We start from the raw sequence: 18662 nt of genomic DNA, 5'->3' as shown, positions 1-18662 counted from the left end.
ATGTTGCTTCTGGAAACTTTGTTTCAATGTGTTTCAAGGGAGGAGGGGGAAAAAAAAAAAAAAAAAAAAAAAAAAAAAAAGAGCTAATTTGGAGTATCTGCTGCAGAAGCCAGATTATTACTTGTTTTCTGTTTGCTGTCACACTTGAAAATGAGATTCATAGAAAGACAAGTTAATTATACACTTCCAAGCTTCTACTCTTCAGTGGGAAACGGAAAGTCAATGTGCACACCGAAAGGACGTATAAATTTTTTTTGTCTCTTCTTTTGCCCTCAAATAGCTTCTCTTTTCACTCAGTTTGCCAGGGCACTTAGCCAGCACTGTTCCTAAAGCTGCCTGTTGCAGCAGGAGTCATCTCTTTAGTCCTCCTATCTCAGCATGACAACCTCAAAGAGAACCCCACTAAGCTCTTCAAAATGCAAATTAAAGTTGACAAAGGCCAAAGCCTGGAAATGCTGATGCAAAATGGTAATGCAAAAGAACTTGGGTAAATAATAACAACAGAAAGTAACTGAGACTTGTACTCGCTCTGCATTATAAAATCTGCCCAGACTGGAGAGACTTGGCAAATTTTGCATGGCACTTCACTGTACCTGCTGGTTTCTGCTCTGAGGTTGCCAGTTACGGGTCAGAGGGATGAGCAACAGAACTGAGGGTCCTTCAGGAGCAAGAAGAGAGCTAGTTATCACAAAACATCAAATTGCTTGATGTGAGGTATGCAAGCTGAGGACAAATCTCTGTTCAGAAAAATGCTATCATGAAAAAGCAATATAATATGTCAACAAAAGAGAGAAAGAAAGTGAGGAGGCTGCAGTATTTTATGCAGTAAGTTTACACATGCATATGTGTATAAATCCCAAGTATATATGTAGTGCCTTCAGCAGGAATGGAGAGTGAACTGAGACTTACCTGTGTGTGCTTGAGACAGCTGGACATCCATCCAAGCTGCAAGAAAGGTAGGCAGAATGCAGAATGAGCAGACATGTGTGTTTAACACTTTTCTGCCTGCTCAGTGTAAGTGAGCAACACCTTCACTCAGCAAAAGCTGCTCCAGTCCGTGCCAACCAGCTGCTGCTTGCAGAAGAGTGCAGAGGAAGCATGGAGCACCCACCAGAGACAGCTGGGCTCTGCACACCCCTGCAGGGGGACAATGGAGAAGCCACCCCGCAGGAACATGGGGTGTGCCCAGATTGCTGGCTGCACATCAGACAAATTATGGGCAGGTACCAGGTGTAGGGGATAGAGCAGCCTGGTGATCCCAGTGAGCACAGCGTGAACCACAGAACTCCAGCAGGGACCTGTCCGTGCAGGTCTGCTCTGGAGAAAGGTGGCACACAAAGAGAAAAAGAGAATGAAAAAAAATCTGCCTATCCCTTCGAAAGGACACTCTTCAGGTTTAATTTTACATGAGAAAGTTTTCTTAAGAAAGCGAGGAAAAACTCTCTCGGGAAATACATGATTTCATTTTCAAAGAAGAACACCATACATAGCAGAACAAAATTTAGAATTTAAAAAAGCAAGCATTTGACATTTAGGGGAAGACTTAATTATTTCACTGTATGCCTACAAACTATGACACACTTTTATGATGTACCTTTTTTTTCTAACCTTCCTCTCATTCAGCTCAAGATTCTCATGCAGCTAGCAGCTATTTAATATTTGCTTTCTTCCTGTTTTTCAGCATGCAGCTCACCAAATGTCATTTATTGCACTCCATAGCCTCATCTGAAGGTGGAATTATCCTCTGTAGGCTGCATTTCTCCTCACTATGGTACCTGCGTGCCTCTTAGACCTGAATGTATTTCTTTAATACCCATGCAAGGTGGGAGGGAGTAGTTATCTCATCTTCCAAGACCTGGGCATGGGAATTAGTTTCCTAGGAGGATTAAGGATGTAATTTGTAGCATCTGCTTTTTAAATACTCTGCCATTTAGTGCCTGGCCCATCACAAACAGAGCAAAGAACATCATTAGCTAACCAAGGAAAAGTATTGGCAAGAGGGGAACAGACTTAGCACTGTTTTTCCAAGACTGGGAGATTTCTATTCCCCTCAAGATTCACTGTCAGGGATGACCTACATCTGGGATTAAATGACAGAGCACCTGGTGATGGATTCAGTGCCATTCTTCCTGTGTTCTGTAGCGGGTAGGTAATAGCTTTTATCTACACTAGAGAAATAAATTTAAATCCTTCTTCTGCATAACTAGATTTAATTTGGATCAAACCTAATTGGATATGACAGCAATGAAATTGAAAACAAATCTATCATGTCATAACATCACCAGGTACTGCAGCACTTGTAGGTTTATGTGAGTCATGGTTTAGAGGGTGTCTTTTACTTCTCATCCCCTCTGCTCTCCCACTGCCGGGATCTGGGAGCTGGCAGTTGCAGAGCTGAGATCTGATTCTGTGGATTTTTTTGCTAGGAAACTCTTCCTTCCTCCTCTCAAAGGCAAGGAATTTTCAAACTGAGCAATATTTCCGGACTCCTGATGCATGGATGCAGGAAGAGACCCTCTACTCTGTGCAGGAACACTACCTGGAGAAACAAGAGGGCTGAAGTCAATATCCAGCAGGTTTGGGCAGTGCAGGACTGGGCTGGGCCCCCAACTGGCATTGCTGACAGCAGAACACAATAGAGAAACAGAATACATTTATCATCAGAAGTCATTTCTTTCTATGGCATTTATGTCCTGTCCAAAACTAGTTTTGGGGGCCAGGCTTGCCTTGTGAAACTCATTTTATGCAACAGCTCTTCGTCAGATTAAGAGCTACAATTTACCATTCCTGTCTCCCTGATGCTGGCTTCAGTATCCAGAACCTCTCCTTTTTTATTAGAAATTTTGAATCAGAGCTGAGTTGTTTTTTTGTGGTGGTGTTTTGTTTTTTTTTTTTTTTTTTTTTTTTTTTTTTTTTGGGAACCCAGCTGAGGCTAATCTGTGGACCAGGATTTATGCAGCTCAGAACTTTCAAGCTGTAAGTTCTAGTTGTGGTTTTCTACACAAACATAGCAAAAAGAAGGTCTAGCTATGAACATCCTCTGGTTACTACACCTCTGAATATCTTCCTGTACTTTTCCCTTAGGATGCAGGCAGACATTTTACAGTAACGAGCATTTTGTAACCTTGACTAGCCACACTGTAATGCCTACCATCTTTTTTTCAGCATGTATGGCTTTATACATGGAAAAATATCTCCTATTTAATTCACTTGAGCCTGAGGTGTCAACCTGGAGTAACATGGTGAAACAAGCAGAGCTACAGGCAGAGCTGGAAAGGGGAACAAGCAATTGGGAGTCTCAAGCAAATTCTAACAAATTATTTCATCTGATGACTTTGGAGACAAAAATGGACGTCTGAAAAATTGCCTTTAATGCAAACTGAGGCTTTGAAATCCGCAGCAGTACTTTTGCAGAGCAAAGATCTTGTTTGGGCAGTATATCTTGAATTTAAGTACTTGCAATGTAATGACTCTTGAAGAAGATACTTGAAAAGAAATGAAGTAAAATAAAAAGGAAGACAGTAAACCATGACTATAAGTCTGACATGAAGGACATGGCATCATAAGGTATGTCAAGAAATTGAGAAAATTATCCGGTTTTTAAAGATGGTAGTTTAAAAAGACCTTTTGCAGAATATTAAATGACACTGAGACAGGCTCTACCCCGAAACAGACCCTCCTTAGTATTTTAGGATGATGGAAGAAAACAACAGGCATATTAAGAAAGGGTTCAGTGAGGGAAATGCCACTTGCCCTGTATGTTTCCAATTGCCCTATTGCATCAATGCTTTTGGAATAGAACAAAAATGATTTCACTAGTAGAAAAGTGCCAGAACAGGGGGAGGCAGCTTCACAGGAAAAAAGAAGTGGTGAAATACTGTGTTTGGAAGGTGATGATATTTTCATTCCAGTCTTATACTGCAAAGAGTGAGATTCAGCTAAACACTCCGTTCCATGGAAAAGCTGAGCAAAACCCCTGATCATAAGTAATAGCGTCTTGTTAAAGTGCAAAAAAGGGGTATACCCTCATCTGAAAACAGCATGTTCTTCCTCATCCAAGTTGTTGCATATGTAGATCTTGCTGATTTCAGTGACATTTTAGAAAATTTTTGGTTTATTTCTTTTCTTCAGAGTATACTAGCAGGATGAACACAGATTTCTCTCTCCCAACAAGAATCGGTTGCTGATGCAGACAGGGACAGGCTCTATCACAGGGAGTTTTTTCTCTCACTCCTTCTTGCTACACCTGACTGATCCTGACCACAGGAATTGTGGTCTCCTCAGACCTGAGTTTCATGTGTTAACTGCACAAACAAGAACCAGGTCAGTAATGGTTACTCTGTGAGCTGTTTAAGTGAATTCGTTTTGATTGGAGGAAATAAAGGTGCAGTTTCCACAAGAAGCAGTTCACACAGCAAGAAGAAAACAAGCAATCCAGCCACTAAGTCTGATGGACAGTAATTTCCCATAAAGGAGCAGAGCTGAGTGAACGAGGGACGGGTGGCCCTTCCACTTTTCCCACCACCACAGCTGGGTTCAGACCAAGGTAGCTACTGGCAATCATATCACCCACTGTCTCTTGCAGAAAGACCTGCACTTTAAAAGCATGATTTGGGGGTTTAAAGCTACCCAATTAGGCAATTTGGGGGAATTATTTTTTTAATACAATGATTATACCTGAGTCACTGAATAACAGAAAATTCATATCTTCTATGTTATTTCTATGCCACAAATCTCTTTTTTGCTACCATCAGAAATGTTCAGAGAGCTAATGTGGTGTGACAACAGTCCAAATGAAATTAAACTGCAAACTGTCATAGTAGCTTGAGGTTGACAAGAATTTCTTCCCAGCTGGAAACTGCAGAGGGAGAGCTTCTCAGATCACTGGGTCAGCTCTATGCCCCATTAAACAACACTGACTGATATCGGTGAAGGTTTATCAATCACCAGAGTCCTACAGGCTGTGAAGAGATTAGGAGTGGTACAGTTCAGTATGGAAAATACAATCCCTGGTGGGTTTTCTGCATCCCCCAGTCCATGCTTTGCTTCGTAATGAATTTTTAATAGGAGTTCAAGAAAAAAAGATGGAGAAGGAATGAGGGTGCATTTCTGTCTTTTCTCACTTAATCCCTTCTCTAATGCTTTAGGAAATTACTGGCACAAACAGATTATCAGAGTAACTTCTCTGTAATTGCAACTTGTGTAGTAGTGAAGGCATTATACTTTGGTATGAAACATATGCTTTCCTTCTGTTACCACAGCTGTATGTGGCCATAACTTTGCCCTGATTTCACATGATGAAGACAGAAAATTCTGCAGTGTTGTTCTATTTCACCTGGTCATAATGGCTAAAATGAATGTAAATCCTGTTACCTAATGATTGAAAACAAAAATTTTCCTTCTGCTGTTTCCATAGGTAATCTGTCAATGGATTTGATTTGGCATCAGTAATAAGTTAGGACCATTTTATTTCCTAAAAAAGCAGCTTTCATGCTTAAGCATGTAGTATAATATTGCTCTTTTAACTGTTTGAAAAATTATATTCAGATAGAAAAGTAAAATGTAAATAAATCAAAACTTGAATGTTTCACAAATAAAAATCAAACCCCCTACTTCCACTTCTTTTTTTTTTTTTTTTTTTTTTTTTTTTTTTTGCGGTTCTTTCTTTCACGTGGAAGATGACATCGCAGAAGAAGCTCAAATAAGAGATTCTAATGATGCAACAATGAAACACTAATTGCATGTTTAGAAGGGGTCAAAAGCCTTAAAACTCCCTAAGAAATCTATCAATTTTCTGCTTGAAAAGTAGTCTGAATCTGGGACTATCCCTTTGCATTGCTGCAATGTTAATTTCAGAACATGATTAGAAACATGAACTCCTAAGGTGGAGATGTCAGGTGAATGCCATTCTGAATCAGTGACAACAGCTTCTTTGGGAAAATACAGCTGTGCTCCATGTCAGCAAGCAGAATGACCACTGGCCCATTACCAACTTAGTTTACATTCTGGAACAAACCGAGCCAGGAGTTCTAGGAAGAATCACATTTACTAACAGAGAAAACATGCTGAGTTAAAAGGAGCGAGTTCCAATGCCTGTAACTGATTCTGCATATTATAAATATCTTCCCAATCACTACTTAGGCCACATTTTCTTACCTACAAAATGTCTGGTCTGTGTACAGGCACAGCTGCATATCTTTGAAGCTCAACAACATGCCATTTTACCATTCTAAAACCAAAACAGGAAGAATTTACTAAAAAAATCCCAAGCTTGCAGAAATAAGCATCTGATCAAAATGGATAGAACTGAAGTGGTACAATTTTTTATAGAGAATGAATTTTTAATGCCATTCCTAGTTTTAGTTTGAACTTTAGGTTTCAGAATCTTTTCATCAGTATCAGTGCACTCAAAATTGGAAAGGTTTTCAATTAAAGACAGTAGAAGGAAAGAACTCTTAACAAATGTCAGACCTCTCAAGGTGAGGATGAAGCATGTTTTAAAGATCAGTCTAGGAAAGCTGAATAAATGAGCTCACTGAAGCACCTATGTATTCCTTTTGGCTATACTTCTAAATGTACCCTCTTTCCATGAAGGAGGAAAGCTGTGTGAGCATCAGTGCACATAGGTCCATATGCAGTCTCCATAAGGAGATGGAGGTAGCTGATATCATTCTTCTATTTCCATGAAAAATGTGGAAGTCCATCCATTTCAAGAACTGACACACAGTCTCACCATTTGAAGTGTGTTACACCTATGCTTGATTCTCACAGTGACAGCATCTGACCCAGTGGTTCTGGTTGTAAGGCAATCAGATTTCTCTCTTTCACGGCACACAGGGAATGGAAGAGCAACCGAACTGATTGCCCTCAAGTTTTCGCAGCAATAATCATTTCATAAAGTTTTGACCAGACTTTTCAAAGCAATTTGATGTGATTGTACTTCTAAAGTCAACTCCAAATGAGCTCATCTCAGAAAACTGTGAACAAGTGAACAATGGAAGTTAAAATTCATATGACTGCCTGATAAAGTAATGCATGATTGCCATGAAGAAAGCAGCCAGTCTGAGCATTTATTTGATGTAATTTAGATATGCTGTAAAAATCTCTTCTAAAGGCTCCTTCTTTCCTCAAAAAATGTATAACAGAAAGACTGAAACATGTAGCTTCAAGCATGACACTAAGGTTGTTCCAACTGTACTGACTATATAGCAAAAGCTCTTGAGAGTTCTAAAATGTGCACATACGCTCTTTGGTATAGACTGCAGAAGCATGTCTGAAAAAGAAGCATATTGAAAAAGTCCATCCAAACAGATAAACTTTGATAAAATACATATTTAAAGGATAATTAAATTTAAAATATTCTTAGAAGTATTTCCCCATTTTTCAAATTCTTCTCCTTAGGCAGTAGAATATCATTTAACTCTTCATAATAAAGGCAATATAACATTTCTGTGTATTACAATAATTTTCAGGTTTTCAGGACTAAATCTCTTGTCTTACTGAAGGAATTATTCATCATAAAGGAAACACAATCAAAATCTCACCTATTTTTTATTGCTTGTAATTGATTTAGGAGGAAGAAAAAAAGGAAAAAAAAAAAAAAAAGGAAGCTGAAGGAAGCTTTTCTTTAGAAAAATGTGGCAAACATTTAACTAATGTATGAGTGTCTGGAAAACGCAGGTCATCAGCAGCTCTTGGTACCAGGTCAGCTTTAGGTACGTGTGAAAAACAGCAGTGATGATACTGCATAATTGCACCTGGGAAAGGCCAAGCATATGCATTTACAAGTGGGAAACAGCTGAGTGAGTTGACAGGGTTCTGGGAACACTCTCAGCCTTGCAAGTGTGTCTGCAGTGCTCTGCTCAGGTCTCTTTTGCAGAGCAAGATGATTGGTCCATGACTTTTGGCTGTTCTGTGTCAAAAGAATGTAGAAATGCAGTATTTCCACATTCATATACAGAGATCTAAAAGTTCTCCTTCTTAGAATAAAAATCTCTGTAGAAATGTACCATTCATCTTTGCCTATCGTTCCCTCAGTCACTCTTTAAAAACTGTCTGAGGAGAAAGAAAAAGACCAAGAGACTCTGCATTCTCCTTCAAGATGACAACCAAAATTACGGGAAGCACTTGAATTTTAGTCACTTCAACATTAATTTAGAAAAAATTCATTGACTAATGGAATTACAGTGGCTCTATATCAGCATAATTGAGTGGAATTTAGACTTGTGCATTATAATGTGGGCTAATCTTTTTTTCCTAAGTCATAAATTAGGGCTTATCCAACTGCACTCTAATAGAACACAGAGTGTTTTCCTCTTCTGAAAAGAATTAACGACAGGTAAACTTGCATACACTGCAAATCAGTAACAGTTTGCTAAAATTTGCTATGAGAAAGTCATTTAACGTCTCTTCAGCAAATATTTGGAGCTACTTGCTAGCTCTCGTACAAGTGATACATGCCCAAGTGCAATCTAGGTGACAATATTAGGCTACACTGAACAGACTTACGCCCACAGATGGGTTCATTACACTTCACATATGCTGGTTATGTAGCATTTAGCTGGAAAATTCCTTTGGCAGTGCTGAGAAGGGGATTTATATTACAATAGTCACTTAACACTCACAGTACTGTACAGAAATAAGCCAAGAATAGAGGGGGAGGAAGAGGAAGGACTGAAATAATTCCTGCATGCACAAATGCCAAGTAATAAAACTGTAATTTTTTGAACTTCACCTGTTTTGTTTCAAGGACATTAAATACCCTGACTGAACCCTTTGTTGTCTTACGTGTGTAAATTATTGGGCAAACAATACTCATTAAAGATCAACACCTAAGAAGTGCTTAAGACAAAAATAATATATGCACATAAGACACATATACTAGGAAACATCAGAAGTATAGAGGCACATAGAAATTATTGCTTTCACTGAGATTTATGTTGTACAAAAGTTTTGGTCAATTACTGTGCACATCCACATCTGTCAAGATAAGCACAAAAAATGTGGGTTTCAGCTCAGGCTTTGGCTTTTCTCTGAAGATCTTTTATGAAAATGTTACTTATATCTAACTGAAATGCTATATATAGCATTACTTATGTAATGTAATGTAATTACTTATGTTACTTACATCTAACTGAAATGCTATATAGCTCAATATGCTATAAAAATCTAATTATTCACTGGGGTGTGGCTTAAACATCCTTTTAGTCACACAGTGAATGAAAACTTCCGTAAAACCACTTAAATATGCACAAATGCAGAGGATCAGGTGCTCAAATTTACTATTTTGCTCACTCCTTGAAATCAGGTTTTAAAGACAGGATGTAATAAAGTTCATGAACTTTATTTAAAGATCATGTGTGCTGATCTCAAATGCAAGGGCCAATCACGTCTTGCTAAAAATGAGCCAAGGCATTTGCCAGTCTGTGCTTCTCAAGAAGACTTTGGAATTTAAGCTGGAAAACAAAACACTGGAATGAAAACTCATACTGAGCAGTGTTAATTTTTTGGATAATTTTCAGCTTCTTTTTTTTTCAACACAAAGTTAAAATAAAATGCAAAAGGTCTTTTGTTTTCCCATCTGTTCCAGTTAGTCACATGAATAATAGAACTAGTCCTGGTTCAACCTGTGCCACATTATCAGATAAATTCCCAAGGGCATAGGGGAGCAGAAGAGGTGACATTGAATTCCGTGGTTTTCATACTCAGCAATACATTTCTGTACAAACATAATCTGGTATATCTTTTCTACACATAAAATGGTACTTGTATCTGTAGTCCTCTGTGCCTGGATGTACAGAAATGTGGTACAGTACAAACTGTGGGCTGAATTAATTACACTGAACATTTGAATGTGCAACAAGTTGTCTGTCAAATTCCAGGCACAGATATGTGGGCGTGAAATCCTAAGGAAAATACTTAAGCCCTTCCAGAAGGAAATTCTAAGTCAAGGCTATTCACACTACCCATGGGCACTCGCATCAGAGGCACGGGAAGCCTGTGCTCATGTCATCCATAACTGTGAAGGAGTCATGCAAGGAGAAGGTTTGAGAGTAGGCTGCAGTTTCTGGGAACCCACGCAAAAACTTAAAAATGTAAAATTTGCACCATGTAGCAACTGGAGACTTTATTTATTCATAGTAAGACCTTTTCTTCTTCCATTCATCCATGAAAAATTGAATTAAAAGGAGAAAAGTAAAAAGAAAAAAGAAAACATATTTTTTAAAAAGTGCTATGAGAGACCTGTGAAACAAAGCTGATTCCAAATGATTCCCAGAACAAGTTAACTCTCCTCCACCTTCAGCTGCTTGTCACAGATGTACAATAAAGTCTCTGACTGAAGCCAATAAGGTAAGGGTGTGACCCAAAAATTGTTCCACACCTGTGCACACACATGCACACAGAGTGACCATTTCAAAACATCAAACAGATGGCAGGTGGGAAGAGAAATCATTCTATGACAGTTGGATCTGCACTGAGGCTTCTGGTCTGAAACACCGACAGGAGATATATGCTTCCCCCAAACCCTCTGACATACGTTATTAAAAAACAATCTTAACAATAATTTCTTACGCACCCATGCAATAACTGTTGTGTTTTAGACATAATTAGTAAAATAAACTATATTTCAAGATGCATATTATCTTTTTGACATATTTCAGATATAGCTGCTGGAGCCCATATGTCTGTCCTAGGCTCTTCAGTAGTGCTCATTTGGGCAGCCAGCATCACAAGTTCATCTGTTGTGAATAGAAGTGATTTAATTTTGTAAAATGCTGCTCTATATAACCAGACACTGATGATCCCATCTGATGATCCTGTTTAATCAGTGTCCAAATGTTAGAGACAGAAGATAAATTCTAGGAGCTTTTCTAAATGTTACGTTTTGATGAGGGATTTCACTCCTGAGCAGAGCTAGATCGGCAGGCTGGCTAGTATCTTTGTTAATCTTCTAATGCTGATATGTTTCAGGAATCATCTTGGATTAAGAAGAAACACACCAGCTGTTTTTTCCTGTGCAGCCTCCCCAAAACTAATCTATCTGTTCACCTGTTTCATTTCAGTTCTTTGCTGCCTTTTCCAGTTTCTTCCCTTGGGTATATCCCACTTAGTCATACAGCCAACACATGGTCTATGAAAGCTATTTCAAGCAGCCCACAAAAAATAGTGTATTTTTTTTCTCAATTGATCAGAGTCAGAATAATCCCTGGTGAACTATATGTCAAAGATCCTTTTGAAAATCTGAGCAACAAATTACATTGATTCAGGTAATGGAGACAGAGTGTGGGTAAATAAATAGCAAACAACACGAATTGTCTTATTCTATATTGCATCAAATGAAATGAAAATGTCTCTCTCCCTATTTTTGGTGTTTTCTTCTTTCTCATCATATTCTTCTTTTTTTCTCTTTCCTCCCTCTCTACTTTTCTCTATAACCACTACAGTCCTCTTCATCTTCCTTTCCCCTAACCTACTATAGTGCATTCCTGCTACATCTCCCTTCCTTAGTTTCGTAAAACACTTATTTGCACATCACACCTACTGCCCTGCTGCTAGCCCTTGTCACCCAATGGTGACAAAAGTGGTTATACCACTATTGAACACAAAGCTTCCCCTCCACAAACAAACTTCAGCTCTGCTGAAGGCTCCCTGAGAACATTTCTGACTCTATATCCACTTTTCCAAGCATCTGGAATGTCATGTCCATCTTTACTTTCACTAAACAGTAAGACTCCAGCCAGGACAACTGTGTTACAAGCATTTAGTAGAGACATCTGCTTTCAGAGCCCAGATTTTCCATGACTTGTTTCATTCACATAGCTAGAACTGCTGTCTTGCTCAGCTACAAGAATCTCATGATGCTCAAGACCAGCAGCAGGCAGTGGTGCTGTTGCCCACCCACCAGCAATGTAAGGTATCTTGCTTGTTCTTATCCTTTATTTATAGAGGATATTTTGTTCTGTGTCAAATCTACAAAAGACTGGATATATATATACAGATGACAAAGATTTGCACCAGAGTTTAAAATAAATGATGGCTAAATATTTAAACACCTTGAAGAAAACTTCTAAAGCCTTTTTTTTTTTTTTTTAATTATTTTGCTAAATTGTTCTCATAACAAATCCATTTATAATGCAAGGCATTTGCCTTCATCTTAAGTTCATGTAATTAATCCACACAAAAGTTTGAACTACTGTAGCAATGAACCATTAAGCAATACAGCTGTGTTCATTCAAAAATTATCTGTAAATGCATATGCTGCTGACTCACCCTCTGGACAGTATTTCACAGCTACACTATTACTGCAAGCCAATTTTGAAAACACTTCTGGGAGCTACAGGAAATATTTAACAGGTAAATTTTCCTAAACAGTATCTATTATAAGGTTTTGAAGCCCAGATTAATGCTCTGAGTTCTTCCCAGGACACACCAGGTCTGATCCCAGGCAATTAAACAAATCAGGACTTGCAGTTGCCTATAATATGGCAAAGTAAGTGGCTCATCTTGCATGGTCCTGCTTGTCTGGTCTTGATTTGACCTGATCAGGTCATTGGAACAGAGAACCATGGGTTGCTCATGATGTTATTTCTAAGTTCCTGGTCAGCCTCAAACCAAGTTCTTGCCAGATATAATTTTGATGCAAACAAAATTGCAGTTTATACATGCCCACTGCATAACAATTCCGATCCAGCCCATGCCACTGAAAGGTACAGCTCTTGTAACTTGTTTAAGAAGAAATGCTATAAGACAAATAAAGACAAATAAAGTCCTAGTGGTAATTAACAAGATTTCCATTAATTAAATTCTATCTTAAGTAAAATTTATAGTGTCCTTACTGCAAATGGAGGTTTATTTAATAGCTGTACCAGCAGTATAAACATCACCATACTTTATTTAATTTCCTATCTTTGCTGCAAAAGCACCATTACAGCTCTTGAGTATCCCAACAACCTAATGAGGAACAAACTGGGTTTTTATTATAAAGCAATTCCTTTTGCAGTTGTTTGAAGTCTTGAATTGGAGCAGTACATACAGATGTTTGTGTGAAAGGAAATTTCTGTTTTCAATCTATCATCAGCAAAGATGCACTTCCTTAGCTTTATCCATTAGACCAATTATGTTACAGGAACAAATCCTGCACACAAGATTTTCACATAACTTGAATATTTTCTTTTTATTATTCCATTTCTTGTTCCGCAGAACAAATTGAAACAATTGAATTAGTTTCATTTATAGACATTCATAATAGTATAGGCACATTATGAATCTGAGTCTGAAGGCTATTTTCAGCTGCATGAGTTTATCCTATCAGCCATTACAGAGTGTAAGACTATTTTAAAAGATTGAACAAAGTTCCTGTCTTTTCTTGGTGAATTTTTTAACTTTTAATTTCTTCCAGATTGAAATCAGATTGTTCACAATTTTTAAAGCATTGTATATTGAAATCAGGCGTAAAAAAATTATGTTTACACCCAAATAAGTTTTAGACAAGTCAAAGAGAATATTTTACTTAAAAAGTGTGAGTCAAGCTCCCTGTCATTTTCTAAGCAACAGGGTAATTACACTGCTCTAAGTGTCAAGAAAGGAAACATCAGCATAAAATTCAGCAAGCACTTTCCTATCTTTTTATTGTGTCTGTTTGCTTCACTTTTTACAGTCCAGGCACTTTAGTACTAATAGGTGTCTTAGTGAGGTGAATTCTGAAAAATGGCTCTCTCACGAACACTGCTTTCTTCCTGAGGACAGATAACTTCTCATCACACAGCTAACATTAGATGTGGCTTTAAAAAAGTACATAATATAGCAAAAATACAAGCTGACTTAAGAGCAGTGTTCATCTCTGTGAGTGGCCAACAACCTTTTTCAGTGAAACAAGGGAAGAGAAACATCTTGTGCTGTACAAGGTTGAAGAAAGACAATCTGGTACTCAGTAAAGGTAATGAGAGAACTTCAAGGTACCGTAAAAGTCTTGTTCATTTTCTTTTCTTCTTGGAATAGCATGAGCTAGATAAGCCAAAAGAGTAACCCCTCAAAAGAAGTGGGTGCATCCTGGAACTGTTTGATTTCAAGAGCAACACAATCATTGCAGTCACCATTAGGAACAAGTCTTGAATTTGTTGTACTCAAAAGCATCCTTCAAAGATGATCTCTGAAAAAATGTGAATGGTTTCTGATACTGATATTTTTCACAGATTATAAGATTTGAGGGAATGGCCTGCAGTTGTGTCAGGGGTGGTTTAGGTGGGATATCAGGAAACGGCTCCTCACCCGGAGGGTGGTCGGGCAATGGAACAGGCTCCCCAGGGAAGTGGTCACAGCTCCAAGCCTGACAGAGTTTGGGTTATGTTTGGACAATGCTCTCAGGCACATGGTGTGACTCCTGGGGATGGTGCTGTACAAGGCCAGGAGTTGAACTCGATGGTCCTTGTGGGTGCCTTACAACTCAGCATATTCTGTCATTCTGTGATGTGATTTTCATAATCCCAGCCAAGTGTTGTGAGCACACTCTTTTTCTTCCTGTACCCCTCTCAGACAGCTACCTTTAGTTCTCATTAGCCTTTGCCAGGAACAAATTGTGGCAGTGGACGCAACAGGCAAGGCAGATGAAGGGGGTCTGTACGCAAGTCTTCTGTCTCTCAGAGCTTCTTCCTCTTCTGCTGCTTGAGATATTGCAGGGTTTGTCTCCTTGCAGCTTCTGACTCTGATGATGTCAAAGGACAAGGCTGTATTATTGCTCAGAAATATCCTGCATCCTAATTCTGGTGCAATAAGGGCTAGAGCATCAACGTGATAGTCCACTTACAAATCCTCTCAGCTGGGCTAATTAACCTAGACAGGATGTTGTGTTAATGTGTACTGCTTTTGTGCCCAAGGTGGCTTGGATACACTCCCAAGCTTGGATATACTCCCAAGGCTCTGCACTGCATCATGGAGACACATCCAAAGACAAAACTTGAGAAATTATACAAGATAAAAGAATTATGAGGAAAGAAGAAGCATTTTGCTTCCAAATGCCATGATCAAAATCACTCAACAGAGCAAAAAACAAGAAATAGTTCTTCCACTGTCGACCCCACGATGTTTTTCAGAGACAAATGTGACAGAGCTGTGAAGAGAGGCAGTTTGGGAGGAAACATTTCAAACTGGATGAAGCAGGCTGAAGACTAGATATGGCCTTCAGGAAAAGGTTTTTGCAAGTAGATTTTAACATCTGTAAGAAAACAGATTGAGCTTTTCCTTTATTATATAGGTTCTGTAGGCATCTACAGAAAATAAAATTATAAGTTTACAAAATTGCAATTAAAAATTCATCTTTGCCCCTACAACTAACAACCAAATGTGGCAAGTGGGCTTTCTCAAACAAGCAATTAAATTGTTTTCCATCTGATCTCTATTTTTTGCTCTAAATGGAAGCAAAATTGCTTTCCATGTGGAACAATTTTTCATTGAGAAATGGATAGAAAATATATTTCACTTCTGCAACCTGTGTGTTACATTGAAAGATCATTCTGAGTTTTAAAATGTTATAATCTGTCAAAGAATTCGGAGTTCTATGATGTCTTACTCATTCTAACAGTCCCATCTGCTTTCTCAAGTGAATACAGATTAGAAGGACAAGGGATTTTAGCTATAGATTGAGAAGTAGGTTTTCAAGTCCTAAAATAATGAGAGCTTGCATAAAGAAGCTCATATGTCTTTACTAAGATTATGCAGGCACAATTGTTTTTCTTTTCCTAACGTGGTCAGATGTGTGATTTAGTAAAGATCCGGAGAGAATTATTTTTCTTTCTGAAGATTTTGCCACTCAAAATGTAAATACTACTTACAGATTTCATAGAGTGCTTAGGATTTTTGAGGTATTCATTTTTATACAATAATGAGTCAGATTCTGGTAGGGTAATGTCTGGGTTAGAGCAGATATTATGCATTAAATTATAGACTACATGTATTCTTGTATAATGTAGACTTTTCTGCCCTTTTTAAGCATTATCTCAAACCATCCAAAATACTTTTGAAACCTGCTTTAAAATCCATTATTTTTATTAACTCATTAGCTAGAAAACATTATCTTATATTACGTAAAATGATTAACTTTCCTCAAAGTCACATCTTAATACTGTAAAAACTTGAACCTTAACTCCTGTTTTGTAATGAATGTTGTTTATTTATAAATACAAATATTTTGCATTTCAATGCTACCTTTTGCTGAAGATATCAAGCACACATTTTAAGGCCAGTATTACAGTTGTCATAGGGCATAAATGTAAAGAGGGCCTTTAAGACCTATTTTGTGAAAAAAAATTTAGAAACCAACCACGCAAGACAAAAGCCCCAAACCCAACAACACAGAAGCAGGGAACAGACCATTTTATGTATAGTCCTTTGCCTTAAAATGTTTTAAAATCAGTTTAAATACACATATAGATACACTCAGTATTATCCAAAAATTAATAAGCAAACCCTAAATCATATGCAGAACCAGAATATTCTGATTTTGGTTTGGCATGATCTAATTCTGGTTTGGTTTAATTTTTATTAAATGGGGTAAAACTGAAGTTTCAAGCTGCTTCCTAATGTTACTTATCAAGATGATAAAAAGGCTTGAAAACACACATTGGTCATTGAGAAAAAAACCAACTATAGGAGTTCACTAACATAGCTCCAAGTAATGCATCAGAAGGATTTTTATCTGTTTTTGTAAAATTAAGACACCTTTAAGATTAATTTAAAATATGTTTTGATTATAGAGCTTATTTGTTATCAGACTGTCCCTTTTACCAACATGAATATGCAATGAGTTTATTTGAAATGTGTATGGCTGTTTTTGCTCAATGCCTTGGCCTTGAAAGTATTGGATTACTAAAAGCAACCTGGAAAAAACAATGGGGTCCTACCAGAAATAATATTGATATTAAAGGTTAGAACCGTCTAGGAGAGGAAACTCCTGACAAGAATTAGGGACATGGTAGTAGTACTATTCACAAAAAAGAAAATTTCATCACAGTTTACCAAGATATAAGCAGTGGAATTCACTATCTGAAAAAACTGCCTGATTCAGTGCAGGCAATGTAGATCCTGGCATTAATTCCAAGTGTGAGTCTTAACAGGATTGTGATCTGAAATGATCCTCACTTTCCTAAATCTGATACTGCTTTCATTTTACCTAGCTACATTTTTTTTTCTATTTGTCTGGTTTTATATGCCTGATTAATTTTTAATTTATAGGTCAAGTATATAAAATTAACTGCAGGCCATCTGACCAAAAATCACACCCAGCATTCTGTTATTCTACTGATGATTCAAGGATGTAAACGTTCTCCCCATGTGTCCCTATTTTTTAAAATTGTTTTCTCTGCAGTCTTACTGTCTAATTTATCATTCTGACCACGGAAGTTACATCCATTAATCAGGACTTAGATTCATCCCACAGTAACAGCACAGTGTTCATGCATATTCACTCATTCCAAATATTCTGAGCACGAATGTTCCCTTTGACCACACTGCTTCTAGAATGAATTGAACTCAGTTCACAATGTGTTTATTATCTCTAGAAGATAACTCTAGGAGTAATGTAGTCCTAGTCTTGCTTTGAAACCGTTGCCTAATCGACTGAAGTTTCATGAAGCAAGGCACAGCTCATATCAAGTGTTTATATAGCAGTACTGTAAAGCTACGTGCACATACGACTCAGGGAGTGATGTGCCAGTAAAAATAGCCCACAGGTCCTTTGAGAAGCATAAGTTATGGAGCCATGTAGAAGAAAAAGCCAGCAAAACAGGGCTAGTGCTGAACATACTGAGAAAAGTAAAGATGGGAGCTTGAAAGTATAACATGGTACCCAGAAATGTTTTCACAGTGAAGAGGAGAGGAAAGAAGTTACTGAGGGTGTCTGTTTAGATGGAATGAAAGGAAGCGTAATAAACCCAAGGCAAAATGAGATATGAAGCAGGATTTGAGAGGTTCAAAGAGGATTTTGGCACTCATATTTTCTTTCAGGAGATAGCTGACGTTTTTTAATGCTCTTTTTCATTACAGTGAGCATCATCACCTTGTCTAGGGTTTCTTGATAAGTTGAACAAATACATTTTGGTTTCTGCATTAGTTCTGTTTTTCACCCCAGGAATTTCCAGATGTTTGGAATTTCCAGATGTCTGGAATTTCCAGATGTCCAGAAGCCCTGGTGGAGGAGTAGCTTTCGCCAGGCTCCAGACATCTGGAAATCCCAAATGGACAGATACTGCACATGCAGAAATGACTAGCACAAACCTTTTGGGGTTTACTGTGACCTGGATGCACTGACTGCACTGTATAATGTTGTCTGGGGCATGCATGTTTGTTTATGCTTCAGACATACAAAGAGATATGAAAGCACTATTTATGTATTAATGAAGTATGGTAGAGGTTTTATGGAGGTAATTCTTGGAGAACTGTCATGGGTTAGTACAGTTTAGTTTTTTAGTTATAGAAGAATGTAGAAAGAATAATAAGTGTTTCAGGGAATATGTGGCCCTGTACTGAGCAAGAAAAAAGTGTTAACAGATATGCCAATGCTGTAGTTCGCTGTATTACTCCTATTTAGAATGATTGGGATTTCTAAAGCATAGATGAGAAATGAGGACCAGTCTCCTGCTTTTATTAAAATCAGAGGACTAGCTGAAGCC

The 18662-nt window shown here is 37.9% G+C and overlaps 1 long non-coding RNA gene across 1 annotated transcript; it reads left to right on the top strand.

The window, feature by feature from the left end:
- The first annotated feature begins 1957 nt into the window (after positions 1–1957).
- Positions 1958–5462, top strand: LOC120750569 (uncharacterized). The gene is made up of 3 exons (XR_005700049.2): positions 1958–2145; positions 2427–2576; positions 3166–5462. It is a non-coding gene; the product is annotated as an uncharacterized LOC120750569 (long non-coding RNA).
- Positions 5463–18662: the final 13200 nt, after the last annotated feature.

The sequence above is a fragment of the Hirundo rustica genome, chromosome 3 (genome assembly GCF_015227805.2).
Source record: "Hirundo rustica isolate bHirRus1 chromosome 3, bHirRus1.pri.v3, whole genome shotgun sequence".
Lineage (NCBI taxonomy): Eukaryota > Metazoa > Chordata > Aves > Passeriformes > Hirundinidae > Hirundo > Hirundo rustica.
The sequence above is the reverse complement of the archived record's forward strand: the minus strand, read 5'-3'. Positions and strand labels throughout refer to the sequence as shown.